General features: G+C 45.8%; 2 long non-coding RNA genes across 2 annotated transcripts; one reads left to right on the top strand and one right to left on the bottom strand.

Annotated features, from left to right (window-relative positions):
• The first annotated feature begins 4,444 nt into the window (after nt 1-4,444).
• Nucleotides 4,445-4,883, top strand: LOC148654206 (uncharacterized). Its single transcript, XR_015941394.1, has 2 exons — nt 4,445-4,533; nt 4,827-4,883. It is a non-coding gene; the product is annotated as an uncharacterized LOC148654206 (long non-coding RNA).
• A 2,977-nt stretch (nt 4,884-7,860) lies between these two features.
• On the bottom strand, nt 7,861-11,187 carry LOC148654205 (uncharacterized). The gene is made up of 2 exons (XR_015941429.1): nt 10,765-11,187; nt 7,861-8,364 (listed from the first exon to the last, which is right to left on the bottom strand). It is a non-coding gene; the product is annotated as an uncharacterized LOC148654205 (long non-coding RNA).
• Between the last annotated feature and the right edge of the window lie 13,078 nt (nt 11,188-24,265).

Genomic DNA, 24,265 nt, shown 5'->3' with positions numbered 1-24,265 from the left:
CATGAGCAATCCTATATTACAAATACTTAGCACCAGACAATTTAACCAGACAATAATTTAAGCAATTATTAATTCAACAAAAGCAGCAGGACGAGTAAAGTGCCCCTCTGATGGCCGGTCAGTGGAATTAAACTGGAAAATTTCTTAGAAATGATTATTCTTACAATGATGTGCCAATGGCGCCGCTTGGTGGTCATTCAGCAAAATTTCACCGAAAGTTTTTTTTAATTAAAATACCGTTAGTAATGTTCGTATGAATAAGTTATTTTAATTTTAAAAATATTTAAGCATTTTCAACAGCAAAGAATACATTGCATTGCAAACAAGAGTAATGAATGAATGTATTGTACATGGATACAAAATACAAAATAAATACAATAAACCAAAATTAAAATGACGTCAGAAGGAAGTCGCCCACGGGGCGTATGGGTAATGTAGTTTCTGTAGTTCTCTGGCCCGCACTGCCCACGTGTTTCGGTGATTTGATTGAACATCAGAATTAATTATATTGTACCATTTCAGCGTGTTTGTCGTGTCATGGATTTCTATGACTGTCTTATGGGTTCTCTTGTGTGTCATGTTTATTTTTGTGGGTGGCAGTGCTGGGGCCCTGAACTGTAATCATTTGTGTTTGGTATTTGTTACTGTGACCCTCCTGGGAGGAGGGGACCTTTGTAAGATTCCTGTCCTGGCAAACAGCAGGTGAGAGTTTGCTGTCCGACTCAATTACACCTCCGTTACCTCATTTCACCTCTTTCACCAGCCTGTAAAGGGGGTTGTGATAGTATGGGGTCTTTCTCTTTAACAACCTCAAACCGCAGGAAAGAAATGCTTCATTTATAAGATTGAAATATAACCAGAAAGTATAAAAATAGCTATTTGTGTGTATCATGTCAGAAATATTTGTTTTTATTTTAAAAGAATTTAGAAGAGAAATATGATTAATAAGGCAGTAGAATCCATTTAAACTGTCATTTTCCTGTTTAGGTTGGAAAGTTTAATTTGATCAAGTCCACTTGAGTGCCTAAGCAACTGTTTGGGTAGTTTGGCTGGCGTGGTGGTGCTCTCCAAATACCTGATCCAAACGGACAGAGAGACAAAGTGAGAAAGAAAAGGTGTAAATAACAGACATATCATATGCAGAATACAGTAATGTGCTGTTCAGCACAGTGACCTAGAGTGAAGATGGAAATCAGTCATTCTAGTGCTCTCAATGGTTTTCCATTACAAACGGACCAGGGCTTCCTGAGACACAGGCAGTTGGAGTTATATAGAGTTAGAGGTTGTTTTCACGGCACCAGCCGACTAAAGCAGAGACCTCCTTCCACTCCAGAATTTTTTTTTTTTTGGGTGGGATCATCTGGAGTCTTGATTCCTTTCACGGAGTCAGCAGTAGATACACAGCTGTTAGCATAGGAGGAGTACAGAAGAGGTGACAGCAGTGCTGGGGACCCTGGTATCTCTTCCACTGAGGACCCTCTGGCACAACCAGAGGTGTGAAATTGAAATTGTTTGGAAGGAATGGGAAGCTAAAGGCAGAGTCACAATCTCTGATTCATGTAATCAAAATAGTACGTTCTTTCCTCGGGCAGCTTCGTTAGAACATTTTAAATAGATGTAAAAGTGTATTTACAGACTATATCAGCCCTCATCTTTATTTACCTGGTTTAATATTTTTTTCAGAAGTGTAAATATATTATACTATGTACCCCTGATGGAATTATTGATGTGCTATAAATATACTCTTGTTTGTATTGTATCTATTTTTATTGCTACAATAAAAAGTTAAAAAGAACTGCACTTTCGAGAAATGTCCACCGGGCGGCGACAGAGATACACGAGTCTATGGCGGCGAGTCCAATAGCGCCTCCGTACAGATCCTCGTTGTGCAGAGATTGAAAATCAATACAGATGTTAACTGTGACGTTTGTGACAGCAACTCTGAAAGATAACGTAAAGAAGGAAACTAATATTGACATTACTTTTAAAGAAGTTAAATAATACTACATTTTAAACCTATTGAAAGTAATATGAAAATATCGTTTGTATTTAAAAACATATGATACTTCCACGATATAATAATTAACGAAATGCTGTGAGAGGAGACCCATGTTTAAACACTTTAAAACGGATGTAAATGCGTCTGTACAGACAATTTGAAACATGTACGGACCTCATCTGCTTTTGTTTACTATTAAACAAGATTACTTGTTTAATCTTTTTCCATAACATGTACATGTTTTATCGTATGTACCCCTGACTATACTCTGTGTTATATGTATTCTTGTTTTTATGGCATGTATTGTTGTTATAATTAAAAATAAAAAGACGCGACTCGATTACGTCAAAAGGAAGTCGCCACAGGGCTTGTGGGAAATGTAGTCTCTATAGTGCTCTGGACTGCGCTCCACACGTGTTCCGCAGATTTGATTGAGCATCAGAATTAATTATACAATGTCAGTGTATTTACCGTGTCGCGGATTTCTATGTCTGTCTTACAAGACGGACTCGGCAGGAGCTGTTTCTTGCTCTCCGGAGTGAAGCTGCTCTGGGAAGAGACGAGCAAATCTTCAGACTCTTTGTAAATGAGACATCATGACAGCTGTGCCGACCTGCTCTTTATTGACCTGTTGAACCTGTTTGTGTAAAAAGCAGGAGTCTTGTGTACCCCTGATTGTGTTATGTGCACTCTAGTGTGTTTGCAGCGCTCGTCCTGCCTGGTTTATCAACTCGAAACAGAAACAGAACCCACTGCCGTCGTGTCTGTGGGTTTCTGAGCTCTCTTGTCTTGTTTGCAAACTTTTCTCCTGTGTTTATTTTACTTTGTTAAATAAAACGTGGTTGCCGGGACAACGGAGCTGCAGTAGTTGTTGCCGGAGCGGGTCTGACCTCCAGCAGGTCAACAGGCGGCTTTTTTAATCTAATCTAAAAAGCGCTGGCTGGAGTATTTTGTGGAAGAAACGGTGACTCGCAGGCTGTGGGACAGGACTATCAGGGACACATCAGCGCTGGACAATAGCCTCACACCGCTGGGCTCACTGCACCATGAGCGAGTCCGTCGGCGCCTCCTCCTGCTGGGGTGTGTTACCTGGGCTGCTGTCTGTGTGGAGTCTGCATGCTCTGCCCCTGTTCTCATGGGTCTGGTTTCCTGGGGTGCTGTCTGTGTGGAGTCTGCATGCTCTGCCCCTGTTCTCATGGGTCTGGTTTGCTGGGGTGCTGTCTGTGTGAAGTCTGCATGTTCTGCCCCGGTTCTCATGGGTCTGGTTTCCTGGGGTGCTGTCTGTATGGAGTCTGCATGCTCTGCCCCTGTTCTCATGGGTTCAGTTTCCTGGGGTGCTGTCTGTGTGGAGTCAGTATGCTCTGCCCCTGTTCTCATGGGTCCTGTTCCTGGGGTGCTGTCTGTCTGGAGTCTGCATGCTCTGCCCCGGTTCTCATGGGTCCTGTTCCTGGGGTGCTGTCTGTGTGGAGTCTGCATGCTCTTCCCCTGTTCTCATGGGTCTGGTTCCTGGGGTGCTGTCTGTATGGAGTCTGCATGGTCTGCCTGTGTTCTCATGGGTCCTGTTCATGGGGTGTTGTCTGTGTGGAGTCTGCATGCTCTGCCCCTGTTCTCATGGGTCTGGTTTCCTGGGGTGCTGTCTGTGTGGAGTCTGCATGCTCTGCCCCGTTGTCATGGGTCTGGGTTCCTGGGGTGCTGTATGTGTGGAGTCTGCATGCTCTGCCCCTGTTCTCATGGGTCTGGTGTCCTGGGGTGCTGTCTGTGTGGAGTCTGCATGCTCTGCCCCTGTTCTCATGGGTCTGGTTCCTGGGGTGCTGTCTGTGTGGAGTCTGCATGCTCTGCCCCGTTGTCATGGGTCTGGTTTCCTGGGGTGCTGTCTGTGTGGAGTCTGCATGCTCTGCCTGTGTTCTCATGGGTCCTGTTCATGGGGTGCTGTCTGTGTGGAGTCTGCATGCTCTGCCCCTGTTCTCATGGGTCTGGTTTCCTGGGGTGCTGTCTGTGTGAAGTCTGCATGCTCTGCCCCTGTTCTCATGGGTCTGGTTTCCTGGGGTGCTGTCTGTGTGGAGTCTGCATGCTCTGCCTGTGTTCTCATGGGTCCTGTTCATGGGGTGCTGTCTGTGTGGAGTCTGCATGCTCTGCCCCTGTTCTCATGGGTCTGGTTTCCTGGGGTGCTGTCTGTGTGGATACCTGGTGAAGAGACCCAGTGAGTGTTTGTGTGGCCAGCTGCGTCAACTTCAATAAAACTGGCCTTTTGGTTTGTTTGAGTGCTGACTTGCTATGGTGTATTTTTTCTCTCTCTGAACAACACGTCCTACGGCCAACACTACCCACACAGGAGGTGTGTGCGTGACAGCTCCTCAGCTGCAGCAGGAGTCCAAGTGTGCACAGATTTCTTGTTGGGTTTTGTTGTTTGAAGTTTCTGTTTGTATGTAGGAAGGAATTGTGCCATCGCGTGGTCTGAGTTATAGCACGCGACCAGAGCTCCCGAAGAGCGCCTGCCTCCTGCCCGATTCGACGTCTAAAATCATCACAGAACGGTGAGGAGCCTCTGACACAGCCCCCAGTACTGGGTGTGCAGAAAGAATCCTATTGTACAGTTTTGGTGTGAAATGGCCTCCAGTTCTTGTAACATGATGGGTTTCTCTGGACTGCAGTCCCAGTGCACTCCGCTTTGGATTTGCAGTAGTGTTTTCTACAATGGAAAACCCTTTGTTTGTACAGAATGGAAATGGCAGTCTGCATGTTTTAATAATCTAATGTGATCATGTACTACAGCTTAAACACTGAGCCACGTGACGTTTGATTCTAAAAGATTTCTCCATCATTTCAGCGGCGCCTTGTCTGCGGCAGCCCGGCAGCTCCTCCTCCCTTCCAGCTGAGACTCTTCCCTCTCCAGAGGTGGGTTAGTGCTCTCAGGTCATCTTCTCTCACACAGCTGTGGGGCAGAAACGCTACTTCCACTGGGCAGAGAGCAGACGGGCAGTGGGAAGGGCAGCCCTGTGTTTGGGGATCAGGGCTGTCCCTGCTGAGGGATGCTTTCAGAGCCAAAGCAACTGGCTGGGTTATGAACTTTATGGTGTGATCCAAATAAGACATACAAAGACAGAGAATGAGAAAGAAATAGTATTGCATGTATCTGATCAAAACAGTCTCTTTCAGACAAAACAAATATTGAACAAAAACTTAGTTGCAACACACTGCACTACACTTTCTTCTAGGCTGACATTACTGATAGTTTGTGCTGTCTTCCTTTCAGTCTGCAGGGTGTGCATCTTTTTCCTCAGCTTCCTACACGAGGAATCAGTTTCTCCTGCCCTGGTTTCACTCCTTTATATCTCACAATCTTCTGCAGCTCCTGGAGGCTGACGACTTGTTTGCTATTTCTGAAAAATTGCTGACTGGCTCATCAGCACAATTGCTGATTCAAAATCCTTTACTCACATGTTGCCTTAGCCTCTGTATCACAGAGATGTGTGCTTTTCTGGGTTGGATAGATCGATAGTGTGCTTTTGCTCAGTTGCTCTGCTCAATGCGTGCTCTTTTAACTCCGGCTGGGTACGAGCACCTCACTCTCCACATGGCTTTCCAAGGCTCTGTCATCGTGTGTGAGGATGTTGTGTAGCTCGTGAAACAGTTCCCCCATTTGAGCCCTGGATTTACTGGGTACTTGAATACCTGAATCTTGCCGTCAGTCCTGATCACCTTGTTTGTGTTCTGCAAGGACAAGGCACCTCCCCAGCACTGAACACAAACTGATACTGGCGGGTTGATTGTGTTGTGGAAAAATGGGCTGTGGTGTGAGGCAGCGATGCTAACCACTGTGCCGCAGTGTTGCCCCCTTTGAAAATGTCTGACTTCCGTTTAATTTGAGGTCACAAGCTTATAAATGGTCTCACAACGTTTGTCTCATCTCAGGTTTCTCTGACCAGTCCCAAGGACCTGTAGTCACTGACAGCTTCTGCAGTCTGACGGTTCATTTCAGTAGGCTGGAGGGATGGCGCAATTATCCTCAAATCAGTGAGAATTGTTTTGCTCTTGTAACATGAAACATCAAAGAGAAGTCAACAGACTATTCCGTGAAACTGTTCAGACTGGCCCGTGGTGATTTTCTGGGTCCTTTAGTAAGCTGTCCGGGACTGTGTCATCGACACACTTTGTGAGAAGTCAGTCTATGTGTTTGCTCTTGTGATCATTCGTGAACGAATGTAAGAGAGTGTAAGAGAGGGAGAAGATTCGGCCCTGGAGTGATCCAGTTTTCTATTTAACAACCTCAAACTGCAGGAGAGAAATGCTTCATTTCTAAGATGGAAATATAATCAGAAAGTATAATTAGCCATTTGTGTATATCATGTCAAAAAATGTTTTATATATAAAAAGAATTTAGTAGAGACATTTGCTTAATAAGGCAGTAGAATAAATGTTGTGATGCTGGTGTGATGGTGCTCTCCAACAAACTGATACAAATGGACAGAGAGACAAAGTGAGAAAGAAAATGTGTACATAACAGACATATATGCAGAATACAATACAGTGCTGTAAAGTACAGTACCCTAGAGTGAAGATGGAAATCATTCATTCTGGTGCAGAAGAAGTGAATCTGCTCTCAATGGTTTTCCTGTACAATTGGAACACGTTGTGAATTCTACATAATTCACAGGAAACAAAATAAACAACTCATTCACTCCCCTGCTGTCCGTGACCCAGAGCTCAGTAATCATTTCACTACTGAAGATCATGCAGTTTTTAATGCTTTTCATTTTAACATCCTACTTGTTAATATTTCCTCTTAGATGAGAATATTCTCTTCGGCGTGTCTTTACAACTCTTCTCTTATTGCTCCTCTTGTCAGTAACCCGGTGTGAAAGCTCTCTCTGTCGGAATCAATGTCTTACCTCTCCGTCTTGTGTTTCAGGTCTCCTCTGGCTGCTGACCCTGCCGTCAGGACAGAACACATCCCGCACTGACCACACTGCTGGGTTTACTGTACGTGACAATAAAGAGCTTGAGCAACACATCTAATGTGATCTCTGCACGCTTCCCGAGGAGGGTCCAGCAACGTTCTATATAGTGCACATCACCATCGGGATGAAAAACAAAAATCCCCAGTGGGAGTCCAGTCTTTCCCTGCTACGCAAATTGCTTTTCGTTAGGTGAGGTCGCAAGTTCTTATTGGAGAATGTTGTACAGTTTCTTAATGCAATAGGGCGAGTAAGACTGAAGTTCCCCCCCGTGTTGGCCGATCAGTGGAACGAAACTGAAAAAAGCTCCTTGAAACTGCGATTCATACACTTATACACTGGCTCAGCATGGTGCTCACCTGCTGTCCTTGGGTGTCTGCTGAAATTTGATTTTTTTTCAGGAGCACTGTGACCCAGAGCTCAATAATCATTTCAGCTACTGAAGATCATTCAGTTTTTAATGCTTTTCATTTGAACATCCTACTTGTTAGTATTTCCTCTTAGGTGAGAATACTCTGGTACTTTTCTGGGTCTTAGTTGAGTGAGCTTTATTAGAATAATTGAACAATACTTTCACCTCCACACAACACTCATAGATTTTTCAAGGGTTAAATATGGGAGCTACGTTTCTTACATGTTTCCTTTTGTAAGTTGATTCACAAAGCTTTCACCGCCTCCACTCCAGTGAATCACTTTGTTTAGCAAGTGATCAGGTGGAACAGTTTAATTTCTTCCTGCAAATAATGCCTTTTCCTTTTTCATCCCATTCAAGTCTCCGTCCTAGTTAGAGTCATTGTGATGTAGAACGGCAGTGGTCCAGTTGAAAGGTTCAAGGTTTCACTGTGTTTTAGAGTGCAGATAAAGAAGATAATAGGAGAGGAAACTGGAAAAGCCGTGACTCTGTCATTCCATTCAATTCAATTTATTTTCATATAGCACCTTTCACAACAAGGTTGCCCCAAGGCGCTTAACAATGCAGGTAAACATACATTTTGTGAATACAGAACTGAAGACAATGGAGGAAAGGAACCAAAGACTCCTCAGTAAGGAGAATAAAATCCTCTAGGGGTCCAAGGTCAACTGGCTGCCCAACCCCTTTGGGCATGCTAACATTATATCATTAAAAAAAAAGAAAGAAATGAATGCGGGTATTAATCCATCCATCCATCACGTTATCTGTATGTCAGTACCCCATGCAGGTCTCTGCAGACCAGCAGAATCCTCCTAAACGACAGCTGTATCCATGATGCCCCTCTTGGATCCATGGCACTGATGCAGCATTCAACTCACATGGTGCCCAGCCCATGACAGACAGTATTTCTCCTCTGCAGCATCCCTGCGAGGCAGGACAGGTGCCGGACCTCTGAGAGCCTTGTAAGTAAGTAGAAGAGTTTGAAGTCCGCCCTGTACCTGAGAGGAAGCCAATGAAGAGAGAGAAGTATGGGGGTTATGTGGTCATTCTTTCTGCTCCAAGTAACAATTCTAGCTGCTGCATTCTGTAAGTATTCAAACTCTTTGCTGTGACAAATCTAACGTACTTTAGGCAGACAAAACGACCTTAAAAAGCCACATGATTTTTAAGTAGTCTGTCTGTGTGTAGTAACAGTGGTTCACATTATTTCAGAACGTATACTCCCGTCTCTGTAACTTTCCTCAGTCAGCTAGTGAACATTCTGTATTTACACCACGAATGCACTACTTTGTCTCGCGCGCGGTCACACTGGCCGTCCACAGGCACGGGCAGGAGCAGGGAACACGAGGCCGCTCTGTAGTGCCCCTGTGGCTCTCCAGCAGAGGGGAGCACTTTGCTCAACAGCCCTGAGCCGAAGGACCCAGTGATAAAGCTGAAAATCTGGCAAGTCCCCCAGTCACCCTGGGGCGCTGAAGAGGATTTCATCTGATGCTGAGGTTCCTGTAACTCAACACAAAATTGAACACGGCGAGTTATGAGTTTGTGAAGAAGTGACAGCGGAACAATGTCAAACAGGAAGTTAACCTACAGGAAAGAATGAATTGAATCTCTGATATTCAAGCACGCAGTGTGACGTCCACTGTCTATTCAAATCTTCTCTGCAAGTCTTACAATTCTTTTTCATACACCGTCTCCTGGTTATTGTTTTGTGAGTGCTTGAACTGTTTCTCAGTAGAAATAAGACCGATAACTCACTGCTTCAGGATGCACACTATCGTCGATGAAACCTGTGGTGTAAGCAAGCGAAAAGAGACGGATCATTCTAAAACACAGAGGCCATCGGGAGGGCAGAAACACTCTGCAACAGGTAGGAGCTGTGGAGCCGTGATTCCCCCGAGCCAGAGCCCTCGTCCTCCCTCGACAGCGAACTGAGCTCCAGCGACTGGAGCAGCTACCTGCCGTCGTGGGACCTCCTGCAGATTGGGAACGGGTAAGGCAATTCGACACGAGCCCACTCCTCTTCCCACTGCTTACACCCCTATAACAAATAGTTTCAGGGTATTCAAGTACAGGATAAAGAGATGACAGGTGTTCCCAATTGGCTGAGGATACAACTCCCTCTCTCTGAGAAAGCACACAGAGGTGGACAAAGCAATTAAATGCGTTTACAAGTCATTTCCTCTGTATCTGGTCTTTCTTTACATATCAGAAAAGTGAACTGGTGGCTGTTGGAAAGTGTCTGCTCCGTACGTAATATACATGTAAAAGATGTGATTAAATATCTTGGTATTAAGATTTTCAAAAAGGTGATTTTGTGATTTGATGTTCTCTACCTTAGTAAAATAAAATAAAAAAAAACTTTATTCATGGTTGCTATTTGTCAAACACGGGCAGAAGGAGGCCTAAATGCTACAGCGTTTAGAGCATCTAATACCGATACCAACAGTATTATTTACAAAATTAAGCAAAGTAGGTGATGTATGTTTCCCTAATTTAATCATTCAGGAACTAGGTATTGATGCTTTTAAGAAACTAACAGTAGCCCATCAGAAACTATGGAAGAATTTACAACCTTTATTAGACTACAAGGAAAACAATTTAGTTATACTTGTACTAATAAATACTTCAGATCCCTCTCGCAATCTCACAATATCTTGTCAAACTATTTTGGAGCACCTCTTTGGGGAAAGTGAGTGGAATCAAACATGACTATTGTCAAACAGATTTTGTATGAATAATAAGGTTAAGGCGTCAGTACAAAATTGTACATTGAATCGACCCGGTAAAGATACACAGTGTGCATAGATTTAAAAGTAATATAGATGATAATTGTCTATCTCAAAGCAGCCCAGAAACCTTACGTTTGTTTTTGTTTTGTTCTGTTGTTAAAACACTCTGAACAGATCGGCAAAATGGTGTAAAGAAGGCTTCGAATTCTGACATTTCCTGTAGACAAATTGATGTTATTTTACTGCTCAATACTGCTGAACCGAATCTAAAATATAATGTATCATTGGCTTAATCATTATACTTGCTCGTTATTAGATGTAGAAATAGCCTAAAGATGAGAAATAATCGAAAATTGAATAATTAGACCGTATGTCGTAGTAGCAGTGTACTTTTCGCCTACTTGATGTGGCCGAGCAACTCCACAATCGCCATACAATCCGTCCGTTCTCATGCTCTGACTTTCAGGTTGGGCAGTGGAATGGATTCCAGGGCAAACTCGTTCTTGTTTGATTATCCGTGTGAAATCTCGCCCAATATAACAGGTAAGCTCATGCACTGAAATGATGCGCTTCCAAATTAAAGCGACACGCATTTGAATAATTCAAAATACACACGAGGGAACGTCTCCAAACCATGTCTAAGTATCACAACATGAAAGCTGTGCGTACCTTATCTTTATTTGCCTGTATAATGTACTCCGGTGATCTGTAACGTAGTCTTGCGTACATCGTAAAGGATCCGGACTTCCGGCTACGGAAAACCCGGAGTGGATCGGCCTTTGCACCGGACCCGGACTTCCGGCTACGGAAAACCCGGAGTGGATCGGCCTTTGCACCGGACCCGGACTTCCGGCTACGGAAAACCCGGAGTGGATCGGCCTTTCCACCGGACCCGGACTTCCGGCTACGGAAAACCCGGAGTGGATAGGCCTTCTACTGGATCCGGACTGCCGGCTACGGAAAACCCGGAGTGGATCGGCCTTCCACTGGATCCGGACTGACGGCTACGGAAAACCCGGAGTGGATCGGCCGTTCCACTGGATCCGGACTGTGAGCAGCTTTTGTCCAATCGGCGCTGAGATTTCAGCAGGAGGCGGGAGACAGGCTCTTGTCCAGTCACACAGCTTCAGTCCCGGGACTTTTCCGAATTCCGGCGGGCGGTGACACTTCCGAGAAATGTCCACTGGGTGGCGACAGAGATACACGGAGCTGAGTCTCAAAGCGCTATCGGAAAGACTTGAAATCGGAAAGAAATACATTTGTTACGTTTTAATCCCATTGAAAAGGAAGATGAAAATATCGTTTGTATTTTAAAACATTATTATACTTGCGCAGCATAATTATTAAGGGAATGGTGTGAGAGGAGACCGTGTTTGAACAGTTTAAGACGGATGTAAAGACATTTTATTTCAGAATGTCTTTCTGAAATGTGTCTGTTTCTGTGTTTGTAAGAACGTTGAAGCATGGACGGGCCTTATCTGCATTTACCTTGTTGAATCTTTTTTTCCATAAAATGTACATGTATTATTGCATGTATCCGGACAATACGACTGCTACGTTACGTTTTCTTGTAGTTTTTGGTCTCATAAAAAATACAAAAGTATGAGTCGATGACGTCAAAATGGTGTCGCCCACAGGGCTTATGGGTAATGTAGTCTCTGTAGTTCACTGGGCTGCCCTGCCCATGTGTTTCGCTGATTTCATTGAACATTAGAATGAATTATATTAATACAATTTCAGCGTATTTATCGTGTCTTGTATTTCTTTGTCTCTCTTATGTGTTCCCTTGTGTGTATGTTTTCTTGTATTTCACTTGTCTGCGGCGCTGGTTAATCGACCCGGCACATAAAGCAAACCCACTGTCCTCGTGTTTCTTAGCTCCCGTCTTGTTTGCAAACTTTTCTCCTGTGTTTATTTTACTTTGTCAATAAAACGTGGTTGCCGGGGAAACGGTGCTGCAGAAGTTGTTGCGAGCTGACCTCTAGGAGGTAAACAGTCGGCTTTTGTAATCTAATCAGCGAGCAAAGCAGAAACGTTAGTCTAAAAAGCGCTGGCTGGAGTATTTTGTGGACATTATGCAGAAGAAAAGGAAGAAACGGTGAGTCGCAGGCTGTCGGTAAATATCAGCGCTGGACACCAGCCTCACACCGCTGGGCTCACTGCACCATGAGCGAGTCCGTCGGCGCCTCCTCCTGCTGGGGTGTGTTGCTGCAGGAGTGAGGAGTCTCCGGTCTCCGGTCGCGTCATGATCTGCAAGTGGAGGTGAGAGACGGCGGCGCAGTGGGTGGCAGCGCTGGGAGCCTGGGTTTAGTTCCTGGGGTGCTGTGTGTGTGGAGTTTGCATGCTCTGCTTATGTTCTCGTGGCTCCAGTTTTCTGGGGTGCTGTGTGTGTGGAGTTTGCATGCTCTGCTCATGTTCTCGTGGCTCCAGTTTTATGGGGTGCAAAATTCTGTTTATTTCACAAGACGGACCCGGGCAGCAGCATGTGTCTGCAGCGCTCATCCTGCCTGCATGTTTGCAAACTTTTCTCCTGTGTTTATTTTACTTTGTTAAATAAAACGTGGTTGCTGGGGAAACGGTGCTGCAGAAGTTGTTTCGATCTGACCTCGGGAGGGAGACAGCTGGCAAAGCCGAAACTTTAGTCTAAAAGGCGCTGGCTGGAGTATTTTGTGGACATTTCGCAGAAGAAAAGGAAGAAGCGGTGAGTCGCAGGCTGTGTGACAGGACTGTCGGGGAAATGTAAGCGCTGGGCTGAGCGAGTCCGTCGGCGCCTCCTCCTGCAGGAGTGAGGAGTCTCCGGTCTCCGGTCGCGTCCTGATCTGCATGTGGAAGTGAAAGGCTGAGAGACGGCGCACATGCTCTGCACATGTTCTCATGTGTATGGTTTCCTGGAGTGCTGTCTGTGTGGAGTTTGCATGCTCTGCTCATGTTCTCAAGGGTTTCCTGCCGCTTCTGCAGTCCAGTGTTGGTGAGTCTGTCAGGTTGATTGTGTTGTGGTGTGAGTGTGCCCTAAAGGGGTTTTAATAGTATGGGGTTTGTGTGTTCACTTGTATGCAGACCACTGGAGAGACCGGTTGTTTTTTGCCAGGCAGACTAATGGCTGCATATTCAATTCCTACTGATGTTGCCAAACCAGCAAGTGGGACAGTGTTTGAAAACCCTTTCAATGAAAGGTTTGTAGAACAGTGTTGCTATTGTTCTGTTTAATTCGAGGTCACCAAGCTTATAAATGGTCTCACAATGTTTGTCTCTTTTCAGGTTTCTCCGACCTGGAGAGTGAACAAAGAAGTGATAAGGGCCCATAACACCTAAGCTCGGCACTCTCACACTCTTCAGCCACACGAGCTTCCTCCTGGTAAAATACTGGGCAAGCCCCTTTCTGACAGGGACAGTGGAAAACCCCCTGAGGGAGATGGGCTGAGGGGAGGAATAAAACCATCTGAGCTGGAATGGAGCGCGCTCCCGATTCCCACCAGACCCGGGAGACGACACAGGCAGCACAAGGGAAGCTGCGGAGCGCGAGTTCGCGGAGGCAAGGACCGATTGACGACCACGGGAGACAGTGGCATCGGAACAGAGGTACTGTACAGAGACTTTTAATACCTGAAGGCAAGGAGCGAGAAACCGGCCCGGCTAGCCGCTCCAAACTGAGGGGAATGGAATACAGTTCGCGGGAGGATTTCTAGTGGAACCTGAACGGAGTCTGGGGAAATGGGACCGGCCTCTCGTTCACTGGGGCCATCAAAGACTTTACAGGTACGAAGAAGAATCGTTCGAGTGGCCACTCTTCGGTACTTGACAGAAAAGACTGCCGTCCCTCTGGATTCATTATGACCCTTGGAAGGACCTTTTGTTGCTGCTGTTTTCGTTGTGTCTTTGGCTGATGGTGAATGTGGATAGAAAATAAAAAGGTCACTTATACGATACACATGCTTGTCGCTGGTCTGTGTGGGCATTGGTGGATCTGGGAGATCAACAGAACCTGTTGCATTGCTAGGTGCCGTAGTCATATATGAGGCAGGAAATAATTCTTGTTTGAGGGTTCACCTCACTCTGACACGAACGTGTTGGGAAGACGCGCCAGTTCTGACGTTAGTGCGACGGGTCTGTAGGCATTAAGGCAGGTTCTTGTGTCCTTTTTTGGAACAGGAACAATAACAGAAGATTTGAAGCAGTCTGGCATTGTGCACTGGGACAATGATTGCTTAAAAACGTCTGTAAAGATTGGAGCGAGTTGGCCAGCACAGGGCTGTAGTGTGGCTGGAGATACACAGTCAGGTCCTGCTGCCTTTTTACAGTTTTGCTTTTTGAATAGGCTTAACACATCCTGTTCTTTGCTTCACAGGGCATTCTCAAGACTTGTTAACGGCGTCAAGTCTTCGTGAGAGATTGAGTGTGAGTGGGTGTGGCACTCCAGTTGAGTGGGGGACAATAGCTCATCCCCAGGATGTGAATTATTTGGACGAGTTGCGAGACTGCCATGGACAAGGTCGTTGGAGATCCTTTGTGTTTCAGGCCTGCTGTAAAATGTGTTATCTGGTAGAGAGTGATCAAGATGTATCTGAGGGGCTTTTCTTTTGTAATTGGTAACAGTTTGGAGACCTTTCCAGACAGATAAACAGTCTTTGTTAGCAAACAGTTGTTCCAGCTGTGGACAGGAGGGGAAACAAAAGGTAGAGAACACTATTTTTAGAGAAATGGCCCTAAAGGAACAAAGCATAGTGTAGGATGCCACTAGCTTAAGTCTTAACAGCACTGCATGAGAGGAGACTCCAGTGTCTATTTGTTCTGAGGGATCCTCAGAAAGGTCAAAAGGTTGCAAACAGATAGGAGACTGGTTATATGCCTGAAGCTTAGCTAGAGGAACATAACATTGCTGGAATGCTGAGAGGGGAGGTTATCAGAGCCTAATGTTATTGCGAAAAATGGCAACTAGGTATAGACGATCTGCTGAATGTCTGTCCTGTGAATTGTTAAGGGTTTCATGTATTTGTGTGTCCAAGTAGTCCGGACTGCTGTGCTATGTGTTGTTTGTCTTTTGAATTTTCTGTTTTACACCTATTGTATCCATAGTGGTACGGGCCAAATCCTATTTAAAGGGTGTTGTGAGCACTGGGGTTTGTTGGGAGTGGTGAGTTAGGAGTCTGGAAATGAGAGCAAGGTGCGAGTGGATATGATAAAAAGATTGTTCCTTTATTTTGTTTCTGATACCTGGTGAAGAGACGCAGTGAGTGTTTGTGTGGCCAGCTGCGTCAACTTCAATAAAACTGGCCTTTTGGTTTGTCTGAGTGCTGACTTGCTATGGTGTATTTTTTCTCTCTGTGAACAACACGTCCTACGGCCAACACTACCCACACAGGAGGTGTGTGCGTGACAGCTCCTCAGCTGCAGCAGGAGTCCAAGTGTGCACAGATTTCTTGTTGGGGTTTGTTGTTTGAAGTTTCTGTTTGTATGTAGGAAGCAATTGTGCCATCGCGTGGTCCGAGTTATAGCACGCGACGAGAGCTCCCGAAGAGCGCCTGCCTCCTGCCCGATTCGACGTCTAAAATCATCACAGAACGAGAGGAGCCAACAGGAATGCAAGTCTCTTCTGGTGAGGAGCCTCCGACACAGCCCCCAGTACTGGGTGTGCAGAAAGAATCCTGTTCTACAGTTGTGGTGCGAAATGGCCTCCAGTCCTTGTCAAATGCTGGGTTTCTCTGGACTGCAGTCCCCTCCGCATTTGGATGATTGTGATTGGTGTTGCTGTAGCTGTGCTGTCCTGAGACTGACTGGTGTCAAGACCAGCTGTACTCTGGGATCAGCAGGGCCTAGTGGTGGTATGAATTGTGGCCTCTGTTTCTCAGGTGTAACAAGTGTTTGATTACTCTGTTCTGTATGTTTATCAATAGTGGGTACTGGCCTAATTCAGCCCTGCACTCGCTGTTAGCTGTTTTTCTCTGCGCAAGGAGGAGTTTCTACAGAGTGTACTCCTGGTCTGTGAGGGGACCCCACACTTCACTGCCGTATAGGGCAATGGGTTGGATTACACTTTCAGATATTTGGAGCCAAATTCTTGTTGGTGGGTTGACATTGAAGAGCCTCCTTCTTATTGCGTAGAAAGCCCTGAGTGCCTTCTCCCTCAGTGCCTTCACTGCCAGGTCAAAACTCCCAGAAGAGTTGATGGTGAGACCGAGATATGTGTAGCTGGATGTGTGCTCCAATGTGTTGTTGTTCAGTGTGAATTTGTACCTGTTTCCCTGAGGTCTGGCTTTCTCCTGGAAAACCATAACTCTGGTCTTGTCCAGATTGACTGGCAGTGCCCAGGTGTGACAGTCCTGCTCCAGCAGTGCCAGGCTCTGCTTTTCTGGGTCCAGATGGGCTGGCAGTGCCCAGGTCTGACAGTCCTGCTCCAGCAGTGCCAGGCTCTGCTGTTCTGGGTCCAGATGGGCTGGCAGTGCCCAGGTCTGACAGTCCTGCTCCAGCAGTGCCAGGCTCTGCTGTTCTGAGTCCAGATTGACTGGCAGTGCCCAGGTCTGACAGTGCTGCTCCAGCAGTGCCAGGCTCTGCTGTTCTGGGTCCAGATGGGCTGGCAGTGTCCAGGTCTAACACTCCTGCTCCAGCGGTGCCAGGCTCTTCTGTTCTGGGCTGGCAGTGCCCAAGTCTGACAGTCCTGCCCCAGTAGTGCCAGGCTCTGCTGTTCTGGGTCCAGATGGGCTGGCAGTGCCCAGGTGTGACAGTACTGCCCCAGCAGTGCCAGGCTCTGCTGTTCTGGGTCCAGTTTGGCTGGCAGTGCCCAGATGTGACAGTCCTGCTCCAGCAGTGCCAGGCTCTGCTGTTCTGAGTCCAGATTGACTGGCAGTGTCCAGGTCTAACAGTCCTGCTCCAGCAGTGCCAGGCTCTGCTGTTCTGGGTCCAGATGGGCTGGCAGTGCCCAGGTCTGACAGTGCTGCTCCAGCAGTGCCAGGCTCTGCTGTTCTGGGTCCAGATGGGCCATCAGAGCCCAGGTGTGAATGTGATGGGATTTGTGGCGGTTTGGTAGGAAGCCAGTCTGACTCTAATGCAGGACATTGTGCTCAGTAAGGAGGGCCGGTTATCAGATATTCAAGATACGACAGAGTTCCTTCCCCAGGTTACTGTTCACACTGAAGCCCCGGTACCTGTTGGGGTCGAGTCTGTCTCCATTCTTACAGACGGGTGTGATCAGTCCTTGATTCCAGGCCTCGGGGAAACAGCCGGCCGTCAGGACGAGGTTGAGGAGTTTGAGCAGGCTTTGCTGCAGGTCTGAGCTGCAGTTGGGTCAAGCGTTGTTGACTGTGTCTTGGCTACAGGTCTTTTGTGGTCTGAGAGTTGTCTGTTTGTGTATGTGCTTATCTTCTTTAGGGTGTGCATGTAGTGTCTAACCATCTCACAGTATCTGAGGCGCAGTTCAGAGTGGTGTGGTGTTGTTTTAGTTCTGGTAGTTCTCTTCAGTTGTTTCTGCACTCTGTATCAAACCATTTGATATTGTTTCTGAGTGTGTTTCATATGAATGTAGTCATTTTGATTTTAAGGCTAGTTTCTCAAAAACATGGTTTAAATTTATGAACGATTTGTTGGTTTGATACAGAGCGTTTTGAAATGTAAGGGATCAAGTAATGGGTTTATTTGCTGCTGAAAAGAGAAGAAAGGAAAAAAAGAAATGAGACAATTAGCTTGTAATGAGTTTATAACAACAGTAATTAGATTCCTGCAAGCACTCTTTTCATTGTCCAACAACTGAAAGCTTTTAGGTATAAAGGAAGGGTCCTCTAATATTTGATGTGTGAGATTGTCGTTCTATTAATAATAATAATAATTGCTTACACTCATATAGCGCTTTTCTGGACACTCCACTCAAAGCACTTTACAGGTAATGGGGTCTCCCCTCCACCACCACCAATGTGCAGTATCCACCTGGATGATCCGCCAGAACACTCACCACACATCAGCTATTAGTGGGGAGGAGAGCAGAGAGTAATGAAGCCAATTCATAGATGGGGATTATTAGGAGGCCATGATTGGTTAAGGCCAATGGGAAATTTGGCCAGGACGCCAGGGTTACACCCCTACTCTTTTCGAGAAACGCCCTGGGATTTTTAATGACCACAGAGAGTCAGGACCTCGGTTTTACGTCTCATCCGAAGGACGGCACCTGTTTACAGTATAGTGTCCCCATCACTATACTGGGGCATTAGGACCCCAAGGACCACAGGGTGAGCACCCCCTGCTGGCCCCACTAACACCTCTTCCAGCAGCAACCTTAGTTTTTCCCAGGAGGTCTCCCATCCAGGTACTGACCAGGCTCACACCTGCTTAGCTTCAGTGGGTTGCCAGTTGTGAGTTGCAGGGTGATATGGCTGCTGGCCATCTATGGAGATGTTAGTGAGTCTGAGGATTTGTGTTAATATGACAATACTGCTACTACTATTAATAATACAGCATGGCAAGACTTCTTTCAGTCATTTCCCACCCCTCCACCTCAGTGAATCACACATGTTAAACTTCCATCTCGTGTTCCAGATCAGACATGAGCAATCCTATATTACAAATACTTACCACCAGACAATTTAACCAGACAATAATTTAAGCAATTATTAATTCAACAGAAGCAGCAGGACGAGTAAAGTGCCCCTCTGATGGCCGGTCAGTGGAATTAAACTGGAAAATTTCTTAGAAATGATAATTCTTACAATAATGTGCCAATGGCGCCGCTTGGTGGTCATTCAGCAAAAGTTCACCGAAAGTTTTTTTTAATTAAAATACCGTTAGTAATGTTCGTATTAATAAGTTATTTTAATTTTTAAAATATTTAAGCATTTTCAACAGCAAAGAATACATTGCATTGCAAACAAGAGTAATGAATGAATGTATTGTACATGGATACAAAATACAAAATAAATACACTAAACCAAAAATTAAAATAACTTTCAAAAGGCGCGAGTCGATGACGTCAGAAGGAAGTCGCCCACAGGGCGTATGGGTAATGTAGTTTCTGTAGTTCTCTGGCCCGCACTGCCCACGTGTTTCGGTGATTTGATTGAACATCAGAATTAATTATATTGTACCATTTCAGCGTGTTTATCGTGTCATGGATTTCTATGACTGTCTTATGGGTTCTCTTGTGTGTCATGTTTATTTTAGTGGGTGGCAGTGCCGTTGCCCTGAACTGTAATCATTCGTGTTACTCATCATCATTGTTACTGTGACCCTCCTGGGAGGAGGGGACCTTTGTAAGATTCCTGTCCTGGCAAGCAGCAGGTGAGAGTTTGCTGTCCGACTCAATTACACCTCCGCTACCTCATTTCACCAGCCTGTAAAGGGGGTTGTGATAGTATGGGGTCTTTCTCTTTAACAACCTCAAACCGCAGGAAAGAAATGCTTCATTTATAAGATTGAAATATAACCAGAAAGTATAAAAGTAGCTATTTGTGTGTATCATGTCAGAAATATTTGTTTTTATTTTAAAAGAATTTAGAAGAGAAATATGATTAATAAGGAAGTAGAATCCATTTAAACTGTCATTTTCCTGTTTAGGTTGGAAAGTTTAATTTGATCAAGTCCACTTGAGTGCCTAAGCAACTGTTTGGGTAGTTTGGCTGGTGTGGTGGTGCTCTCCAAATACCTGATCCAAACGGACAGAGAGACAAAGTGAGAAAGAAAAGGTGTAAATAACAGACATATCATATGCAGAATACAGTAATGTGCTGTTCAGCACAGTGACCTAGAGTGAAGATGGAAATCAGTCATTCTAGTGCTCTCAACGGTTTTCCATTACAAACGGACCAGGGCTTCCTGAGACACAGGCAGTTGGAGTTATATAGAGTTAGAGGTTGTTTTCACGGCACCAGCCGACTAAAGCAGAGACCTCCTTCCACTCCAGATTTTTTTTTATTTGGGTGGGATCATCTGGAGTCTTGATTCCTTTCACGGAGTCAGCAGTAGATACACAGCTGTTAGCATAGGAGGAGTACAGAAGAGGTGACAGCAGTGCTGGGGACCCTGGTATCTCTTCCACTGAGGACTCTCTGGCACAACCAGAGGTGTGAAATTGAAATTGTTTGGAAGGAATGGGAAGCTAAAGGCAGAGTCACAATCTCCGATTCATGTAATCAAAACAGTAAGTTCTTTCCTCAGGCAGCTTCGTAAGAACATTTTAAATAGATGTAAAAGTGTATTTACAGACTATATCAGCCCTTATCTTTATTAACCTGGTTTAATCTTTTTTTCAGAAGTGTAAATATATTATACTATGTACCCCTGATGGTATTATTGATGTGCTATAAATATACTCGTTTGTATTGTATCTATTTTTATTGCTACAATAAAAAGTTAAAAGAACTGCACTTTCGAGAAATGTCCACTGGGCGGCGATAGAGATACACGAGTCTATGGCGGCGAGTCCAATAGCGCCTCCGTACAGATCCTCGTTGTGCAGAGATTGAAAATCAATACAGATGATAACTGTGACGTTTGTGACAGCAACTCTGAAAGATAACGTAAAGAAGGAAACTAATATTGACATTACTTTTAAAGAAGTTAAATAATACTACATTTTAAACCTATTGAAAGTAATGTGAAAATATCGTTTGTATTTAAAAAAATATGATACTTCCACGATATAATAATTAACGAAATGCTGTGAGAGGAGACCCATGTTTAAACACTTTAAAACGGATGTAAATGCGTCTGTACAGACAATTTGAAACATGTACGGACCTTATCTGCTTTTGTTCACTATTAAACAAGATTACTTGTTTAATCTTTTTCCGTAACATGTACATGTATTATCGTATGTACCCCTGACTATACTCTGTGTTATATGTATTCTTGTTTTTATGGCATGTATTGTTGTTATAATTAAAAATAAAAAGACGCGACTCGATTACGTCAAAAGTTAGTCGCCACAGGGCTTGTGGGAAATGTAGTCTTTATAGTGCTCTGGACTGCGCTCCACACGTGTTCCGCAGATTTGATTGAGCATCAGAATTAATTATACAATGTCAGTGTATTTACCGTGTCGCGGATTTCTATGTCTGTCTTACAAGACGGACTCGGCAGGAGCTGTTTCTTGCTCTCCGGAGTGAAGCTGCTCTGGGAAGAGACGAGCAAATCTTCAGACTCTTTGTAAATGAGACATCATGACAGCTGTGCCGACCTGCTCTTTATTGACCTGTTGAACCTGTTTGTGTAAAGAGCAGGAGTCTTGTGTACCCCTGATTGTGTTATGTGTACTCTAGTGTGTTTGCAGCACTCGTCCTGCCTGGTTTATCAACTCGACACAGAAACAAAACCCACTGCCGTCGTGTCTGTGGGTTTCTGAGCTCTCTTGTCTTGTTTGCAAACTTTTCTCCTGTGTTTATTTTACTTTGTTAAATAAAACGTGGTTACCGGGGCAACGGAGCTGCAGTAGTTGTAGCCGGAGCGGGTCTGACCTCCAGCAGGTCAACAGGCGGCTTTTTTAATCTAATCTGCGAGAAAAACAGAAATTTAAGAAACTTGAGTCTAAAAAGCGCTGGCTGGAGTATTTTGTGGAAGAAACGGTGACTCGCAGGCTGTGGGACAGGACTATCAGGGACACATCAGCGCTGGACACCAGCCTCACACCGCTGGGCTCACTGCACCATGAGCGAGTCCGTCGGCGCCTCCTCCTGCTGGGGTGTGTTACCTGGGCTGCTATCTGTGTGGAGTCTGCATGCTCTGCCCCTGTTCTCATGGGTCTGGCGTCCTGGGGTGCTGTCTGTGTGGAGTCTGTATGCTCTGCCCCTGTTCTCATGGGTCTGGTTTCCTGGGGTGCTGTCTGTATGGAGTCTGCATACTCTGCCCCTGTTCTCATGGGTCTGATTCCTGGGGTGCTGTCTGTGTGGAGTCTGCATGCTCTGCCCCCGTTCTCATGGGTCTGGTTTCCTGGGGTGCTGTCTGTGTGAAGTCTGCATGCTCTGCCCCCTGTTCTCATGGGTCTGGTTTCCTGGGGTGCTGTCTGTGTGGAGTCTGCATGCTCTGCCCCTGTTCTCATGGGTCCTGTTCCTGGGCTGCTGTCTGTCTGGAGTCTGCATGCTCTGCCCCGGTTCTCATGGGTCCTGTTCCTGGGGTGCTGTCTGTGTGGAGTCTGCATGCTCTGCCCCTGTTCTCATGGGTCCTGTTCCTGGGGTGCTGTCTGTGTGGAGTCTGCATGCTCTGCCCCTGTTCTCATGGGTCTGGTTCCTGGGGTGCTGTCTGTGTGGAGTCTGCATGCTCTTCCCCTGTTCTCATGGGTTCAGTTTCCTGGGGTACTGTCTGTGTGGAGTCTGCATGCTCTGCCCCTGTTCTCATGGGTCTGGTGTCCTGGGGTGCTGTCTGTGTGGAGTCTGCATACTCTGCCCCTGTTCTCATGGGTTCAGTTTCCTGGGGTGCTGTCTGTGTGGAGTCTGCATGCTCTGCCAGTGTTCTCATGGGTCCTGTTCATGATGTGCTGTCTGTGTGGAGTCTGCATGCTCTGCCCCTGTTCTCATGGGTCTGGTTTCCTGGGGTGCTGTCTGTGTGGATACCTGGTGAAGAGACGCAGTGAGTGTTTGTGTGGCCAGCTGCGTCAACTTCAATAAAACTGGCCTTTTGGTTTGTTTGAGTGCTGACTTGCTATGGTGTATTTTTTCTCTCTCTGAACAACACGTCCTACGGCCAACACTACCCACACAGGAGGTGTGTGCGTGACAGCTCCTCAGCTGCAGCAGGAGTCCAAGTGCGCACAGATTTCTTGTTGGGTTTTGTTGTTTGAAGTTTCTGCTTGTATGTAGGAAGCAATTGTGCCATCGCGTGTTCCGAGATATAGCACGGGACGAGAGCTCCCGAAGAGCGCCTGCCTCCTGCCCGATTCGACATCTAAAATCATCACAGAACGGTGAGGAGCCTCTGACACAGCCCCCAGTACTGGGTGTGCAGAAAGAATCCTATTGTACAGTTTTGGTGTGAAATGGCCTCCAGTTCTTGTAACATGATGGGTTTCTCTGGACTGCAGTCCCAGTGCACTCCGCTTTGGATTTGCAGTGGTGTTTTCTACAATGGAAAACCCTTTGTTTGTACAGAATGGAAATGGCAGTCTGCATGTTTTAATAATATAATGTGATCATGTACTACAGCTTAAACACTGAGCCAGGTGACGTTTGATTCTAAAAGATTTCTCTATCATTTCAGCACCGCCTTGTCTGCGGCAGCCCGGCAGCTCCTCCTCCCTTCCAGCTGAGACTCTTCCCTCTCCAGAGGTGGGTTAGTGCTCTCAGGTCATCTTCTCTCACACAGCTGTGGGGCAGAAACGCTACTTCCACTGGGCAGAGAGCAGACGGGCAGTGGGAAGGGCAGCCCTGTGTTTGGGGATCAGGGCTGTCCCTGCTGAGGGATGCTTTCAGAGCCAAAGCAACTGGCTGGGTTATGAACTTTATGGTGTGATCCAAATAAGACATACAAAGACAGAGAATGAGAAAGAAATAGTATTGCATGTATCTGATCAAAACAGTCTCTTTCAGACAAAACAAATATTGAACAAAAACTTAGTTGCAACACACTGCACTACACTTTCTTCTAGGCTGACATTACCGATAGTTTGTGCTGTCTTCCTTTCAGTCTGCAGGGTGTGCATCTTTTTCCTCAGCTTCCTACACGAGGAATCAGTTTCTCCTGCCCTGGTTTCACTCCTTTATATCTCACAATCTTCTGCAGCTCCTGGAGGCTGACGACATGTTTGCTGTTTCTGAAAAATTGCTGACTGGCTCATCAGCACAATTGCTGATTCAAAATCCTTTACTCACATGTTGCCTTAGCCTCTGTATCACAGAGATGTGTGCTTTTCTGGGTTGGGTAGATCGATAGTGTGCTTTTGCTCAGTTGCTCTGCTCAATGCGTGCTCTTTTAACTCCGGCTGGGTACGAGCACCTCACTCTCCACACGGCTTTCCAAGGCTCTGTCATCGTGTGTGAGGATGTTGTGTAGCTCGTGAAACAGTTCCCCCATTTGAGCCCTGGATTTACTGGGTACTTGAATACCTGAATCTTGCCGTCAGTCCTGATCACCTTGTTTTTGTTCTGCAAGGACAAGGCACCTCCCCAGCACTGAACACAAACTGATACTGGCGGGTTGATTGTGTTGTGGAAAAATGGGCTGTGGTGTGAGTTTGTGTCTGTGTGCCCTGTGGGGGTGAGGT

The sequence above is a fragment of the Lepisosteus platostomus genome, chromosome 9, assembly GCF_059453375.1.
Source record: "Lepisosteus platostomus isolate fLepPlt1 chromosome 9, fLepPlt1.hap1, whole genome shotgun sequence".
Classification (NCBI taxonomy): Eukaryota; Metazoa; Chordata; class Actinopteri; order Semionotiformes; family Lepisosteidae; genus Lepisosteus; species Lepisosteus platostomus.
The sequence above is the reverse complement of the archived record's forward strand: the minus strand, read 5'-3'. Positions and strand labels throughout refer to the sequence as shown.